Genomic DNA, 16137 nt, shown 5'->3' with positions numbered 1-16137 from the left:
TTCTTTTAGTATTTTTGGGGCCTGGGGACACCATCCCCCAGGGCCTGACCCCTTTTAAAAAAATGTTTAAAAAAAATGGGTAGGGGGCCACATCCCGAGGCCAATTTCGGCTTTGTGGACCACATCCCCCGGGACGGGCCCTTTTTTATTTTAATATATAGAGAAGGGGGGCCGTGTGGCCCCTCTTCCCTGGGTAAATTTCAGCCTCGGGGACACCATCCCCCGGTGCATGGCCTCCTTTTTATACCTTATTTCTATGGGAGGGGGACCATGTGGCCCCCTCCTGGGCCACCTTTGGCCCCAGGGACCCCATCCCCCATGCTGGCCCTTAGCACTGGGGACCATGGGGGGAGCCTAATGCCCCCACGGTCCCATTGGCTTCCCATCTCCTGCGGGAGCCCGCATTTCTTTTGAGCAAGGGGAGCTGCTGGTATGCAGCTCCCCTTGCTCAAAAGCAATCCTGCTTTGCTTTGCAATGAAGCAAAGCAGAGTTTACAATGACAGGGAGGGAGCCGCACGGCTCCTGCCCTGTCATTGCAAACAGCAATGTCCCAGGGTGGGCACCCAGGGACATTGCAGGAGCCCGCCCTGGGGGGTGGCAGTCCCAAGGGCTCCAGGAGAGGGGCCTGCAGCCCCCGCCCGATGTTTGTAAAGCCCTGGGGAGGTGGTGGTCCCCTGGGGTCTGTAACGGACTTCCGTATTTAAATACAGAGTGCCCCGGTGGTGTTTCCCGGGGCAGTGTGGGGGGGCTCGAGCCCCCCACACTAATTATTTATTACAGCCCCAGGGAGGTGGCAGTCTCCGGGGCTTGGAGGGGCCCGCAAGCCCCCCACCCCTATTTAAATGAAGCCCCAAGGAGGTGGCGGTCCCCGGGGCTGCGGGGGCCCCCATTATATAACTGAAGTTGCCCCTGGGACCTCGCCCACCTGGGAACTTTGAAAAATGAAACGAGGGAGCCCACTCCTCATTTAAAAAAATTTTGGGACGGATTCACACACTGGTGGGACCCCGCCTGACTTTTTTTCTAAAAATGTTTTGTTTGAGTCTGGGGGTCCCTGAGCAGGCCTGGGGTGTTAGGGTGTTTTTACCCTTCCCCCTTTTCTTGTTTTTAATCAATCTCTCACCTTTTTCCTAAGCCCTCCCGAGCACGAGCTTGCCTCTGATTGGCTGCCAACACTTCCTGGTTTGAAGTGTTGGCAGCCAATCAGAGGCAAGTTCGTGCTCGGGAGGGCTTAGCCTATCAGATCTCACAATTCTCAAATATCGATATCTGTAAATCTGTAAATATCTCACAAACTACTGAACGGATTTACACCATTTAAAATAAATGTGCTTTCTGGACTAAGAGCTATCTCGCCAAATGTGGTGTAATTCCGTTCAGCAGTTCAGACTACAGCCGTGTCGAAGTGAACAATTATTTTTTTTAATTTCGTGAAGATTCGTCAAAAATGGCAGTTGCCAGTACGTAGTTATAGTTAGAACCTAGTTTCCATAGGAAAAGCATTTTTTGATTTGCTAATAACTTTGGTGTCGTTTGACGAATGTTCGCCAAATTCTCAAAAAAAAGGTCTATCCAGGTCAGCTCCTATCCTGAAAGTTTAGGGGTGATTCGTCAAGTGGAGGCTGAGAAAAAGGGGGGTCCCAAAAAGTATTTTCTCAATGTTAATTTCCATAAGAAATTTTATTACAGGCTACTGCCCGAACTGCTGAACGGAATTACTCCAAATTTGGCAAAGAGGTAGAGGTTGGTTCAGAAAGGGACCTTTTTTATAAATGGTATAAATCCGTTCAGTAGCTGTTGAGAAATTCAAAAAATCTATTTCCCATAGGAAACTTTAGCCAAGGCTACAGCCCGAACTGGTGAACGGAATGACACCAAATTTGGCAAAAAGGTAGTGCTTGATTTAGAAAGTGCAGTTTTTTCAAATGGCGTAAATCCATTCAGTGCTTGCTGAGAATTTTTTTTTAAAAAGTTTCGATATCTGGGGCTGCGGTGGGTTTGCACACCTCTCTCGACCACACAACTCACTGTGATTGGCTGCCATGATCACAAGCTTCACTGTGATTGGCTGCCAACACTCCAAAGCAGGAAGTGTTGGCAGCCATCTTGTGACTCGGTAGAACCGAGTCAAAAGAAAACAGTCAAAAAAAGATTAAAAGTGTAGAAAAGGGGGCAGGGTAGAAACACCCTGACTACCTAGTCCTGCTCAGGGGGGTGCCACAAGGACCCCCAGGCCCCCCAATTTTTTTTTTTTTTTTAAACGTCCGAATGCACGCTGGGTGCGCGAATCTAGACGAAATTTTGAAGCAGGGGCTCCCCTCCTTCATTTAAATGAGCCCCGGGTAGGACAGCTTCCGGGGGCAATCCTATAATTATATTGCGGGGGCCTGCAGGGCCTCCACAGTCCCAGGGACCTCCAACTCCCAATGGCTATGTAAATTAGGTGCGGGAGGGCACATGGCCCTCCCGCAGCCCCGGGGACCGCCACCTCCCCAGGGCTTGTTTGGTAATTGTTGCGTGGTCTCTGAGGTCCCCCCAAGTCCCGGGGATTGCCACCCCAGGGGCTTTAATTAAATATGCAGGGGGGTTCTCGTGGACCCTCGAAGACCCGGGGACTACCACCTCCCCGGGGCTTTGAAAATAGAGGGAGGGGGGCCGCACGACCCCCCCTTCTGGAGTCCTTGAAGGCCCTGGGGACTGCCAGCCCCCAGGGCTGGCTCCTGCAATGTCCAGGGGAGCCCACCCATGAGACATTGCTGTTTGCTATGACAGGGTGGAAGCACGTCTCGCACACTGTCATAGCAAGCCCTGGTTTGCTTCGTTGAAGCGAGAGGAGGATAAACTGCTCTCACTTCAATGAAGCAAAGTAGGATTGCTTTTGGGCAAGGGGAGCTGTATGTTAGCAGCCCCCCTTGCCCGAAAGCAATGCCGGTACCCGCAGGAGGAAGGGAGCCGGTGGGAGAGCCCCAATGCCCCCAATGAAGAGGCCAGTAGTGGACAAGGGAAGCGGGACCATGCGGCCCCCCTTCCTAATGATTAATAAAAACATTCAAGAATTGGTCATGCCCGAGGGATGGGGTTCTGGAAGTGGACCGTTTTTTAAAAGAAAAGTTTGGTGTGGTGATCCTAACACAGCGCTCAGTACGGCCCCCTAGTGTGAACGTGCTAAATGCGCGGCTCTCATCGCGACCCCCTAGTGTGAACGTACTGGGTGCGTGGCTCTCAGCATGGCACCCGAATAATTTATAGGTCTTTAAACGACCATTTACCTGTAAATTAGGCTTTGTTGTGATTTCACCTCTTCTCAGAGCCCCTGCATCTCCACTCTGCCTATGATTGGAAGAATTAGCCACCAACAACATTTTTATCAGCCTCCCCCGAAATTTGGCTCTAGTTGAGCCCCTGACTGGCGTGCGCCGGCTCTGCCCACTCCGCTTACGCTTACAGAAGTCCGTAGATTCTGTCCGCCGTATGTCAATGATCCAGCTGTGGGGTGGGAATATCTTGCAGACAGGATCCTAGGCCTTTCCTGAGGCTTGGTTTGCAATCCTGACTCTCCGCCGGGGTTGACATGGTCAGTGACATCACTGATGACATCTCAAATGACATCACTGATTACATCACTGATGACATCATCCATGTGAAAATCTGATACACCTGCTCACACTCTAATATAACCTTTAATATACCCACTGTAAAATACAGATTACCATTTTCAAAACCATTGACACACCAATACTAGTTACTACATACACACTCCCTTCCTCGGAATACACACACATCCACTTATTCACCCATACAATCACCATACATACAGTCACTCATTAATACAACACTATCATAAGCACTCATACACCTATACAGACACTCACACACCACCACTCATCTAGAGTTACTCACACACCTATTCAGTCATGCAAAGAATCAATCACACTTCCATTTACTGACCTGTACAGTTATACACACACCACATCACTTATTCAAACAAAACAAATGCATACTTACTCTCTTATACAATCACTGGTACAAGTACACACTCATCCATACAGCCACTCTCACGATCACTGACTCTCACATATAGTTATTTATATACTTCAACTTTCACATACACTGCCTTTTACATATGTAGTTACTTGGACAAGCAACATTGAGACATCCATTCACTCACCAACACACCCATACACACACTCATCAACCCATACAGCTGTTTCCACATGCACTCTTGAACCCCCACACAGAGTGAATCAACCACTCAAACATCTATGCACAGAGTCACATACCTCCCACCCACCCACACACATACTCAGGCACCCATAAAAATACTCAGGCAACCAATCGATAACCCATATAGACACTCATGTAGCTACTGACCAACCGCTGCAGCATCTTATACAACAACAGACAGACTAATACAGACATTCACACAATTTAGTCACTAACCCATGCATTCAGTAAGACACACGTAATCACTCACTTAAACAGTCAGTCATGCACCTACTAAATCCTCCATTCAGACTCTTATACACCCACTTATTCTTCAATACACCTTGGCATATATATAATACATATTTAAACTTTAGATAAAAACAGTCACTGGATGATGTCATCAGTGATGTCATCAGTGATGTCATTTGAGATGTCATCAATGATGTCATCTGTGATGTCACTGAACATGTCATGAATGATGCAATATGTCACGTCAGAAGCAGTGCATTGCGGGTGCGCGAATTATAGTTAGCTAAACTAACTATAACGAGAATTTCTATGGTTTTGTACAAGAGAAATGCCCAACTAACTATAACGTGCCTGAAACCTATGGTTTTTCAGTGAATCTATATATATATATATATATATATATATATATATATATTGAAGCCAATAACCCCCTCACAATAGAAAAGGTCCGACACAGCAAGGGCGATTCACTTAGTGGTTTTAATTCTCACCAAAACAAACAGCAAAGTCCATGGGGCTGTGAAACATATATGCAGACGCGTTTCAGCTTCATTAAGCTTTCCTCAGTGCCAGTTCCACAGAGAGTTGTTCTCGCCTGGGGTCCTCCTGAATGTTACTGCCGCCACTCCCATCGAGGAGATGACGCGACCCCATCCCACTTTTAAGGATACAGTGTCACCAATTCCACTGGACGAAATGCTTTGAGCTGCTGCAGAACGGTACGCCTACACCAGGAGGAAGGCCAATTAAGTAATTAGCTTTTTCGGCGTACAATGGCGTCCCAACATCGTGTTAGCTCTCGGGCAGCACACCATCCCCAGCAGCCGGTTCCAAGATGACAAGATGCAAGGTGAGTCCACTCGTGATCCCCTCCGCAGTGAATACTGCTACCTTCCTCCCCTTTGCAGAAAAATAGTCACTTCGTGGTCATTGTTTGCTAGGGGGGGCTCCGCGTAGTATTTCCATACTCCACTCCAAAGGTTGCCTTCTGACGCGGTGCACCTGAACGGAAGGGCGTGCCGTGAACAGTGAAAGCGTACTGTTCGAAACATTGAAGCCAATAACCCCCTCACAATAGAAAAGGTCCGACACAGCAAGGGCGATTCACTTAGTGGTTTTAATTCTCACCAAAACAAACAGCAAAGTCCATGGGGCTGTGAAACATATATGCAGACGCGTTTGAGCTTCATTAAGCTTTCCTCAGTGCCAGTTCCACAGAGAGTTGTTCTCGTCTGGGGTCCTCCTGAATGTTACTGCCGCCACTCCCATCGAGGAGATGGCGCGACCCCATCCCACTTTTAAGGATACAGTGTCACCAATTCCACTGGACGAAATGCTTTGAGCTGCTGCAGAACGGTACGCCTACACCGGGAGGAAGGCCAATTAAGTAATCAGCTTTTTCGGCGTACAATGGCGTCCCAAAATCGTGTTAGCTCTCGGGCAGCACACCATCCCCAGCAGCCGGTTCCAAGATGACAAGATATATATATATATTCACTGAAAAAAAACATAGGTTTCAGGAACGTTATAGTTAGCTGGACATTTCACTCGTACAAAACCATTGAAATTCCACCGTTATAGTTAGTTCAGCTGACTATAACTCGCGCGCCGGCAATGCACTGCTGATGACATCACGTATTACATCACTCATGACATGGTCAGTGACATTACTCATGACATCACTGATGACATCTCAAATGACATCATTGATGACATCACTGATGACATCATCCAGTGATTGTGTGTTTTTCTGAAAAATCCCAAGGTCGATGGAAGAATAAATGGGTATATAAGTGTCTAAATGGATGATTTTTTTATGAAACATTTATTGTATAACTGACTGATTAAGTGTATCTTAGTGAATACATGGGTTAGTGAGTAATGTTTAAATATGTAAATATCTGTATCAGTCTCTCACTTTGTGTATAAGTGGTTGCATGGGTTGGTGAGTAGCTACATGAGTGTCTATATAGGTTATTAGTTGGTTTTTTGAGTATCAGTATGAATGTCTGAGTGTCTGTATGGTTCGGTGGGGGTATTATGTAGTGCATAGATGCATGAATGAGTAACTCACTGTTTGTATGTGTTGAAGACAGCATATGTGCAGGACTGTATGGGTGGATGAGTGTGTGTATGGGTGTGTTAGTGAGTGAATGACTGTTTCAATAGTGTCTTTATGAGTAACTACATATGTTTTAAACTATTATATGTGACTATTGGTGTATATAAGAGAGTATATGTGAGAGTGGGAGATTGGAAGACTTCCTGTATGAATAAGTATGTGTTTCTATAAGTGATTGTTTAAAGACTAAGTATGTGTAACTTTCTATAGAAGTAAGTGTGGTGGTGTGGTATAACTGTATATGCAAGTAAATGGATGCTTGACTCCTTATTAGCATTAGTGACTATGTGTGTGAGTAACTCTATGGATGAGTGGCGGTGTGTAACAGGATGTATAGGTGTATGAGTACATATGATGAGTGAGTACATGTATGAGTGACTGTATAGGACTGTTGGTGAATGAGTGGATGTGTATGTGGATCTCAGAATTACTGAACAGGTTGTTGTAACTGGTATTGGTATGTCCATCGTTTTGAAAATGTTTGTTTCTATTTTTGAATGTGTCTATCAAAGGTTATATTAGGGTGAGAGAAGGTCTGCCACTCGATCACAAGGATGATGTCATCAGTGATGTCATCAGTGATGTCATTTGAGATGTCATCAGTTTATGTCATCAGTTTATGTCATGAGTGATGTCACTGACCATGTCATGAGTGATGTAATATGTGACGTCATCAGCAGTATATTGCGGGCGCGTGAGTTATAGTTAGCTGAACTAACTATAACGGTGGAATTTCAATGGTTTTGTACGAGTGAAATGTCCAGCTAACTATAACGCCCCTGAAACCTATGTTTTTTTCGGTGAATTTCTAAGGTTTTTTAAATGCTAATTCCTAACTATAACGTGCCTGAAACCTATGGTTTTTTCGGTGAATTTCTAAGGTTTTTTAAATGCTAATTCCTAACTATAACGTGCCTGAAACCTATGGTTTTTTCAGTGAATTTCAAAGGTTTTTTAAATGCTACAGAGATAGGAAATGTGAAGAAATAAGAATAAACAAACAGAAAGAAAAAAAGAAATGCAGAAAGAAGCAACAGAAGTCCTCAAAGATGAAGAAAAGTGCACGAAGAAGGAACACATGCAGAAAGAGCAAACAGAAGAGCAGAAAGAAGCCTTTTTGCAAAATCATCCTGTACCCTCAACTTTTTCAGATGGATACTGGTGGTAACTGAGTCTGACTAACCAGTCCTAGAGTCAGTGCTATGTTAACATACACTAGGGAACACTATGCGTTGGGGTCCCCCTGTGAATAGCATGATCTCCTCTGTAAGCCCCTAGTATATAATAGGGCAGGGGGATTAAAACTACCTCTTAAAATGCGCCACACGGCGTGTTTGCACACGTCACCTCAGGCCCCGTCCCCTCCCTTCACCACTGTGCAAACACGCTCTGTGGCCGTTTTGAAGTTGGGAGAGTAAGTCCCCTTGAATCCTGAGGGTCCCTAGGGTCCAACTAGCCCACAAGGTACCTCCAGTAAGCACCATAGAACTGCGTTGCAGAGAGGTGTAAAAAAGGGCACGGCCTAGTCCACCTCTCTGCAACGCAGTGCAGTGGCGCTTACTGGAAGCACCTGGTGGGCAAGTAGGCCCCCAGGGACCCTCAGGATTGAAGGGAAATTATTTCCCAAACTTAAAACGCGCGACAGGGCGTGTTTGCACACGTCACCTCAGGCCCCATCCCCTTCCTTTCCCACTGTGTAAACTCGCCCTGTGGCCGTTTTAAGTTGGGAGATTAAGTCCCCTTGAATCCTGAGGGTCCCAAAGGTCCAACTAGCCCACTAGGTACCTCCAGTAAGCACCACAGAGCTACGTTGCAGAGAGATATAAAAAGGGGCACGGCCTAGACCACCTCTCTGCAACGCAGCACAGTGGCACTTACTGGAAGCACCTGGTGGGCTAGTTGGCCCCCAGGGTCCCTTAGGATTGAAGGTGAATTATTTCCCCAACATTAAAACGCACCACAGGGCATGTTTGCACACGTTACCTCAGGCCCCGTCCCCTCCCTTCACCACTGTGTAAACATGCCCTGTGGCTGTTTTTAGTTGGGAGATTAAGTTCATTTGAATCCTGAGGGACCCTAGGGTCCAACTAGCCCACTAGGTACCTCCAGTAAGCGCCACAGAGCTGCGTTGCAGAGAGGTGTAAAAAGTGGCATGGTCTGGACCACCTCTCTGCAACGCAGCACAGTGGAGCTTACTGGAAGCACCTGGTGGGCTAGTTAGCCCCCAGGGGCCCTCAGGATTCAGGAGGAATTATTTCCCCAACTTAAAACGCACCATAGGGCGTGTTTGCACATGTCACCTCAGGCCCCGTCCCCTCCCTTCACCACTGTTAAAACGCACCCTGTGGCCATTCTAAGTTGAGAGATTAAGTCCCCTTGAATCCTAAGGGTCCCTAGGGTCAAACTAGCCCACTAGGTACCTCCAGAGAGCACCACAGAGCTGCGTTGCAGAGAGGTGTAAAAAGGGGCGTGGCCTCAGAACACCTGTCTGCAACGCAGCTCCCTGGCGCATACTGGAGATACCTGTTGGTCTAGTTGGCCTTCAGGGACCCTCAGTATTGAAGGGGAATTAATTAATTAATTAATTAGTCCCCGGGGCTGGGGGCCCCCCCATCCCAATACAAATATTGCCCCCGGAATTTGGCCCACCCGGGGGCAAATATTAACAAAGCGCTTTGTTTTTTTAAAATTTCGGCCGAAATTCCGCTGGGTGCGCGAATCTTGACGATTTAAAAAAATGCTTTTTTGGGCCCTGGGGGTCCTTGTGAGACCCCCTGAGCAGGCCTAGGAGGTCAGGGTGTTTCTACCCTGCCCCCTTTTTGTGTTTTGGGCATTACTTTCTCTGTTTTCTTGTGCATCGGTTCTACTGAGGCATAAGATGGCTGCCAACACTGGTTTGGAGTCTTTTTTTTAAAGTTTTTTTATTTATTTTTATTGAGCAGAGCATTGAGTACGTAATATACATAAAAATTATTCTTTAAAACCATTAATCCATTAACTTCTACATTTCATGACAAAATATATATATATTTTTTTAAAGAATGTGACTATAGCAGCTTGTAGCATCAACAATAATTCCATCAAAATGACAAAGTGCAAAAACCTGCAATAAAGTGCAATAATAAAAGTGCTAATGCATCTAAAGTGCAACAACAGAGAAAGTGCTAGTGCTTCTAGAATAAAACAACAGTGAGTGCTGGTCTACCTAACCACGATAATCATATAAGTCATATCATCCATATCGAGTGTTAATTTCCCTCCTTCAGTTTTTAAAGATTATCAAAAAACTTCCAATTCTTTACAAAAAATGTTATAGCTCCCACCCTTCTGGCATAGGCTTCTGCAAAATTCCGAGTCCTTTTCATTTTACTAAACCATTTTAAATGAGAGGGAACATCACTAGATTTCCAATTCTGCAGAACTAGGGATCGAGCTACAGTACAAGAGATAAATAAGAAAACTTCTTCCGCCTTCATTAACGTTGTTCTACCCTTATATAGTCCAAACAAAACGGCCTCAACCTCGGGCTGAACTCTCTTCCCTATTGCTAATTCTATGTCGGCAAATATAGCTACCCGGAAGGGCTCTATCCGTGGGCAAGTATAGAAAATGTGGTGCCACCCTCCTGCTCCATTGGCCTGACAGCGGAAGCATTTGTTTTCAACTTCCGGATACCTTTTTTGCAAAGCTGCCGGGGTCATATAGGAGAGCCAACGTGATGAAAAGGCCATCCTTTTAAAATTGGCCGCGCGCAAGGATTTGCTTCCTAAATAGGATGTGACTTCCCAATCCTTACAAGATAAAATACATTGTGGCTCACGACCTATTTTAGCCAAATGGGCCTCTATCAGAGGTACTTGTTCCTGGCGATGTAGCAATCGGTACCAGTTCCCTACACCTTTTACTTTGGCCCCGTAGAGTGCCACCTCAAGATCCTTGGGAACATCAAAAATGCTATTAACATTTTTTTTTTTAAATGAACAATTTGCAAATATTCAAAAAAGGCAGGTTTCCTAGGATTTGTTTTCTCCCTAGCCATTACCTCTTCCCAGGTGATCATCCTATTCTGAATGCCGAAATGTCTTAGCTCCTGTAGCCCACAGTCTTCCCAACGACTTTCTCGAATTTGGAGACCAAGGCTAGTACATTCTCTTTATCTCAAATATTGCAGACCCGAGGACCGAGGAACCAGTTTTTTAAAAAAGGACTGAAGTCTGAAAGCATATTCCTTTAAAGTCTTGTATCTACTTTTTTTAGGAAGTTTGGAGGTTTTTAAAAACACTCGACTTTGACAATGAGTTTCTTGTAACATTTTGTCCAGAAAGAAGCTATCTCGATTACATTTGGATCCTATCAGGCCTGCCACTATATCCATAAATGCGACCTCATAATATGTTTTTAAATGAGGCAGAGATAGCCCCCCTTGTTTGGTTGGTAATTGCACTACAGTCAACTTCACCCTAGCTGTTTATTTTCCCCAAACAAATTCTCTTATCAGTATTTCCATTTCTTTAAAAAATGACATATTTACTTTTATAGGGACATTGCTAAAAAGAAATATAAGCATCAGAAGTATAGATATTTTAATTAAAGAAACTCTGCCAATTAATGATAAGGGGAGTAAAAGCCATTGATCTAAAAGTTTTTTGATTTTTATCTTTCATTTTTATATAATAAAGTTTGTATAACTGTTGATAATGGCTAGAAACATATATCTCAAGATATCTGATTGGGTCTTGTTTAATAGCTTGAGCCCTCAAACATTGTGGTAAAAGATTAAGATCTGCATTGAGGGCTAGGACCTCAGTTTTATTAGAGTTTATTTTGTAACCACCAATTAATTCGAAGTCTCTAAATTCCCTCAATACAGTTTCCATATTATCTTTGTCAGGCATCAAATATAAAATGATGTCGTCCGCGAACAGTTTCAACTTTGACATACATGAGATGGGAGGTTGAATAGCAGCATTATTCCTGATTTTAATTGCCAAAGGCTCAATAAAAAAAGTAAAAAGTAATGGTGAAAGCGGGCAGCCCTGTCTTGTCCCCCGGTTTATTTTTATATTTCCAACTCATTTTGAATTTATAAATACCTGAGCCGAAGCCCCTTGGTAAATATTTCGTAGCATATTTATAACCTCAGGGGGAAAGCCAAATTGACCGAGGGCAAAAAACAAAGTTCTTCAATTTGCTAGGTCAAATGCTTTCTCCGCATCCACCATTACTTTACAAGCCGGAGTCGAATTAGAGTTAAAATAATCCAAAGCATGTATCAAAAACTCAGTATTAGCTGCCATTAATCTACCTGCTATGAAACCGGTTTGGTCTATATGAATGGTTTCTTGGGCGGCAAATGAGAAACGTTTGGCCCATACTTTCATTAAGATCTTATAGTCTGAATTCAAGAGACTAATGGGCCTGTACGAATTAACGTCCGCTGGATTTTTATCTTTTTTCACAAAGGACACTATTATCGCATCTTTAAAGGATGGGGGAACCAAACCTCCATTTTTGAAAACATTGAACAGTTTTTTCAGAGGTGAAATTAGCACCTTTGAAAAAGCTTTATAAAATTCTATAGGAAAACTATCCTATCCGCATGCTTTAGCTCCAGCTGATGATGTAATAGCTGTTGATATCTCAACAGATTCTACATCAGATCTTGACTGATCTGGTTTTCTGAGAGTTTAGGACAACTCACATTAAAAAAATGATCCTGAATCAGCTCTTCCCCCACCGAATATTCTTTCAAGTAAAGTTGATAAAAATGTTCTAGAAAAACCTGTGGGATCAAATCACCATCAACAACTTCAAGACCAGTCTGGGGGTCGAGCACCTTGTTTTTTCCTGGTAAAGTTAGCCTGAAGATTGCCTACTAACTGGCTATCTTCACAAACCTTTTGTTAATACATTTTAGAGCTGGAAATCTCTTCTAATGTAAAAAAATCCCTCAGAGCTGATCTTGTTCATTCGTATTGGTTGGGGCATTGCTGGAGCTGAAGAGCGTATTCTATTTCGGCTTCAGTTTGTAGCTCAACTATTTTCAGCCTCCGAGCATTTGATTGAGCAGTTGTGTAGGCTATTATTTGCCCGCGGGCTGCCACCTTAAACCCGCCCCACACTGAAAATGGGTCTGCCGTATTTTCATTGATCTCGAAAAATTCCGAGATCCATGCTTCAAAACATTTTACCCAATCCTGATCTTGGAGGAGGAGACGGTCCAGCTGCCACCTGGGCCGTTCTCTACTCTCCCCTTCAAACCCAAGTTTGAGCCCTATATAAGTATGATCAGAGAAGGGATTACACCCAATGTCTATATCGACAATCTGAAGATATCTGGATATGAAAAAATAATCAATTCGAGATGCAGTTCTAAAACGATGTGAATAGCAGGTAAAACATTTTTTATCTGGATTTCTATTTCGCCAGGGGTCTATTAGTTGATACTCTAACTTGATGGCCTCCACCATTTTGTTTATAGTAGGTTTTAATTGTATTTTAGTTTTATTTGAAGTGTCCTTTGTTAAATCCTGTATATAATTAAAATCACCTCCTATGATAAACTGTCCGGGGGCTCCTCTCATAAGCTCATTAATTTTGGCCAGACTGGAGGCATCATCCGAAACCGGACCATAGTAAGATATACAATTTAAAATCCTTCCGTTTAATTTTGTTGCCACCCATATCTATCTCCCGTGTGGGTACCTATAAACTTGAAAAGGTTCCCATGGCATTTTCCTAGAAAAATAAATAGCAACCCCTCTCTGGGAAATACCAGCAGATGCAAAAAAAGCATTAGAAAAAATCCTATGTAAAAATAATTTTGGGAAATTAGTTTTCAAATGTGTCTCCTGTAGGAACAAAACTTGAGGATCCAGGGATACCAACCATTTTATGAGAGCACCATACTTTTGCTTATTTAAAATTCCATTGGCATTGACCGATAAGATCTTATATTTGCAGGTTTCTATTAAGTTTTTCATAATAATTTATTATTTGTACCTTTTTGCTCTTGCTCTTTTCTCTGCGATAAACTCCTCCCCCCTTCCCCCGGAAGAAAACCCACCCCTAGAAATGTGTGGAAACCCCCTTTGACCACGCTAACCACATTTCACCCCCTTTTCCCTGTCTTCTGGGTGTCTTGGAATTACACCCCCGGTGAGCCACTGTCCCCCCATCCCCCAAAACAAACCGAGATACAGAAATCCCCTATTTTTTTTCACAATTAAGGGGAAGTAGCGTTTAACCCTTAAACAATAAGGACCCTTGACGGCACCAAAAATATTGCTGATCTTTACATTTACTATCTATATGCTACTCTTTTAAATTCCTGGTCCGCACGAAATCTCTTTTAATAGTGCCTGCGCTTCTTCTAAATCTGAAAATATGAAGAACTTGCCTTTAACTAAAACCCTCAGTTTTGACTGTTGGGCAATAGAGGCTTGGGCACCATGGGCTTTAAACAAATGGAGAAGCTTAACAAATTTTTTTCTTCTGCGAGCAGCAGCGGCAGTCATATCGAAAATATTCGACATTTAGTGGTTTCATTTACACGAAACTGTCTCTGCTGAATAGCTTTTGACAAAATCCTTTCCTTAAGTCTGAAGTCTGCAAGGTTCAACAGGATTGTTCGCGGCATCGTGGAGTTAGGGAAGGGATGAGCTGGGACATGATGTGCCCTAGTGACTGTCAAATCTCCTTCAAACTCTGGGAGGACTGTCTGTTTAATAAAGGAGTTAACCCATTGTAATGTTTGGGAGCCTTCAATACCTTCCGGAACTCCTACAGTCCTGAGGTTTGACCTCCTAGAATGGTTTTCTAAATCTTCAAGCTTATTTTCCAAATAGTTCTTTTTTTTTGTAACCTCTTTTACTTCCCCAATAACTGTATTCATTTGATCTTCCAAAGCAGAAATTCTAGTTTCTGCCTCCTGGAGTTTGGCAGGAAAACCTGTTATTGCCTCTTCAATCTTCCCTAGTCATGAATGCAACGCTGCAATTTCCAATCTCTGGGTCCTTTTTATCTCATGGCCCTCATCCAGTATAAGATTGAGCATATCTCTAATGTCCAGTGGTATGCACCCGGTGTTTCTGTACTTTGGATAAAATTATCCTGAGATTCAGCTATATAACTGGATGTTTTTTCAGACATGGTAACCTCCTGGATCAGTAAACCTTCAGGTAGGATTGAATTCTAAAGCAACGATGCTGTAGGGCTTGATGGTGCTGATGGGGCCCCTAGTTCTAGACTTTGATCCCGATCTTGCCCCCGATCAAGACACTTATCTGACTATCGGATAATCAGACTCGTGAATACATTGGCGTCTCTCTGGATCTAAAGATGTTAAATTTGTTGATGCTGAAGGCGACACTGATTCTACTGAGTGATCTTTAGATGTTTTTAAGGTTAGACTTAACGAGGGGGGTTGAAGGATAGCTTTTTTAAAGAACAATGGAAATTGCTTAGTCCCATGTAATTTTTCCTTTAGGCCATCCAATACAACATTATCTTGGTCTACCCCTAATTCCTCACACTCCGGAGGGGTGGTGGAGGGCAGTTCTTCTTCTGAGGTCTCAAGAGTACTGTCAAGGCCACAGGGATTAGTGGTATTTTCCTTACGGGCCAGACGTGTGGCTTCTTTTGCCTGTGCAAAGCGTGTTTTAGGCTTTAGTCGAGCTGCTGAATCAGATTTGGCACCGGCATGTTTTGCAGGTTTACCCATTTTTCTTAGCTTTTCCTTAGTTTTTCTTAACTTTTTGCAATCTTCTTGGTTTTGTATTTTGTTTTTGCGCCCAATGTCTCTTAGTGTGGCTCCTTCACTCCTTCGTATTTTTTTATTTTTTTACAGCCGAGGCGCTCTGCCCAAATTCACTCCAACTCCAGTCTCCTAGGATATAGAATCACACCGACAACCCTGCTAACGCCGGCCACCAAGAGCCCAAGAGCCTAATCAGTTACAATTTCACTTTTATCACAGCAACACTCTCCTTCACCATAATATTTTCACAATACTCTCCAAGAGTGTAGAGGAGATAATTAGGTCTCAGAATGACCTGACTTCCTGCAGCACTCGGACCGTAGGCACAGTTGCACAGAGATAGTCACCTCGCCTCCAAGAGAGAGTGTGTGTATTGTGTCTTATTTGTTTTTAGTTATTATATATTTTTTCCCCCCAACAGGCCAGCTGTGTCTTCATTCACCTTAACGAAAGATAAGAGGACAAGAGGACAAGGGAGCCTCCTAAATTCCCATTCCCATTCTATTCCATAAGTCTTTTTGCTGTGGGGCTTCTTCAATGATTTATTTTTGTATCTTTTTTCCCCCTTTTCTGAAAGGCTTCTCCCTGATAGAGCCTTTTCAAATTAGTGCATCATTTTCTCTTTTTTTTTCCATTTCCGATCAGACACACACTGCGGCCGTATCATCTAGTTGCTCCCAGCCTCCGCCGCCCAGAAATCCGCTGGTAATCGGGAATGCCCGCCTCCTCCTCACCTTCCTAAACGATGCTCCCTGCTAAATGCGGAAACAGGATTCCACCGCTGTAAACATATGTGCCGGA

This window comes from Triturus cristatus, chromosome 11 (assembly GCF_964204655.1).
Source record: "Triturus cristatus chromosome 11, aTriCri1.1, whole genome shotgun sequence".
NCBI lineage: Eukaryota > Metazoa > Chordata > Amphibia > Caudata > Salamandridae > Triturus > Triturus cristatus.
Note: the sequence above shows the minus strand (reverse complement) of the source record.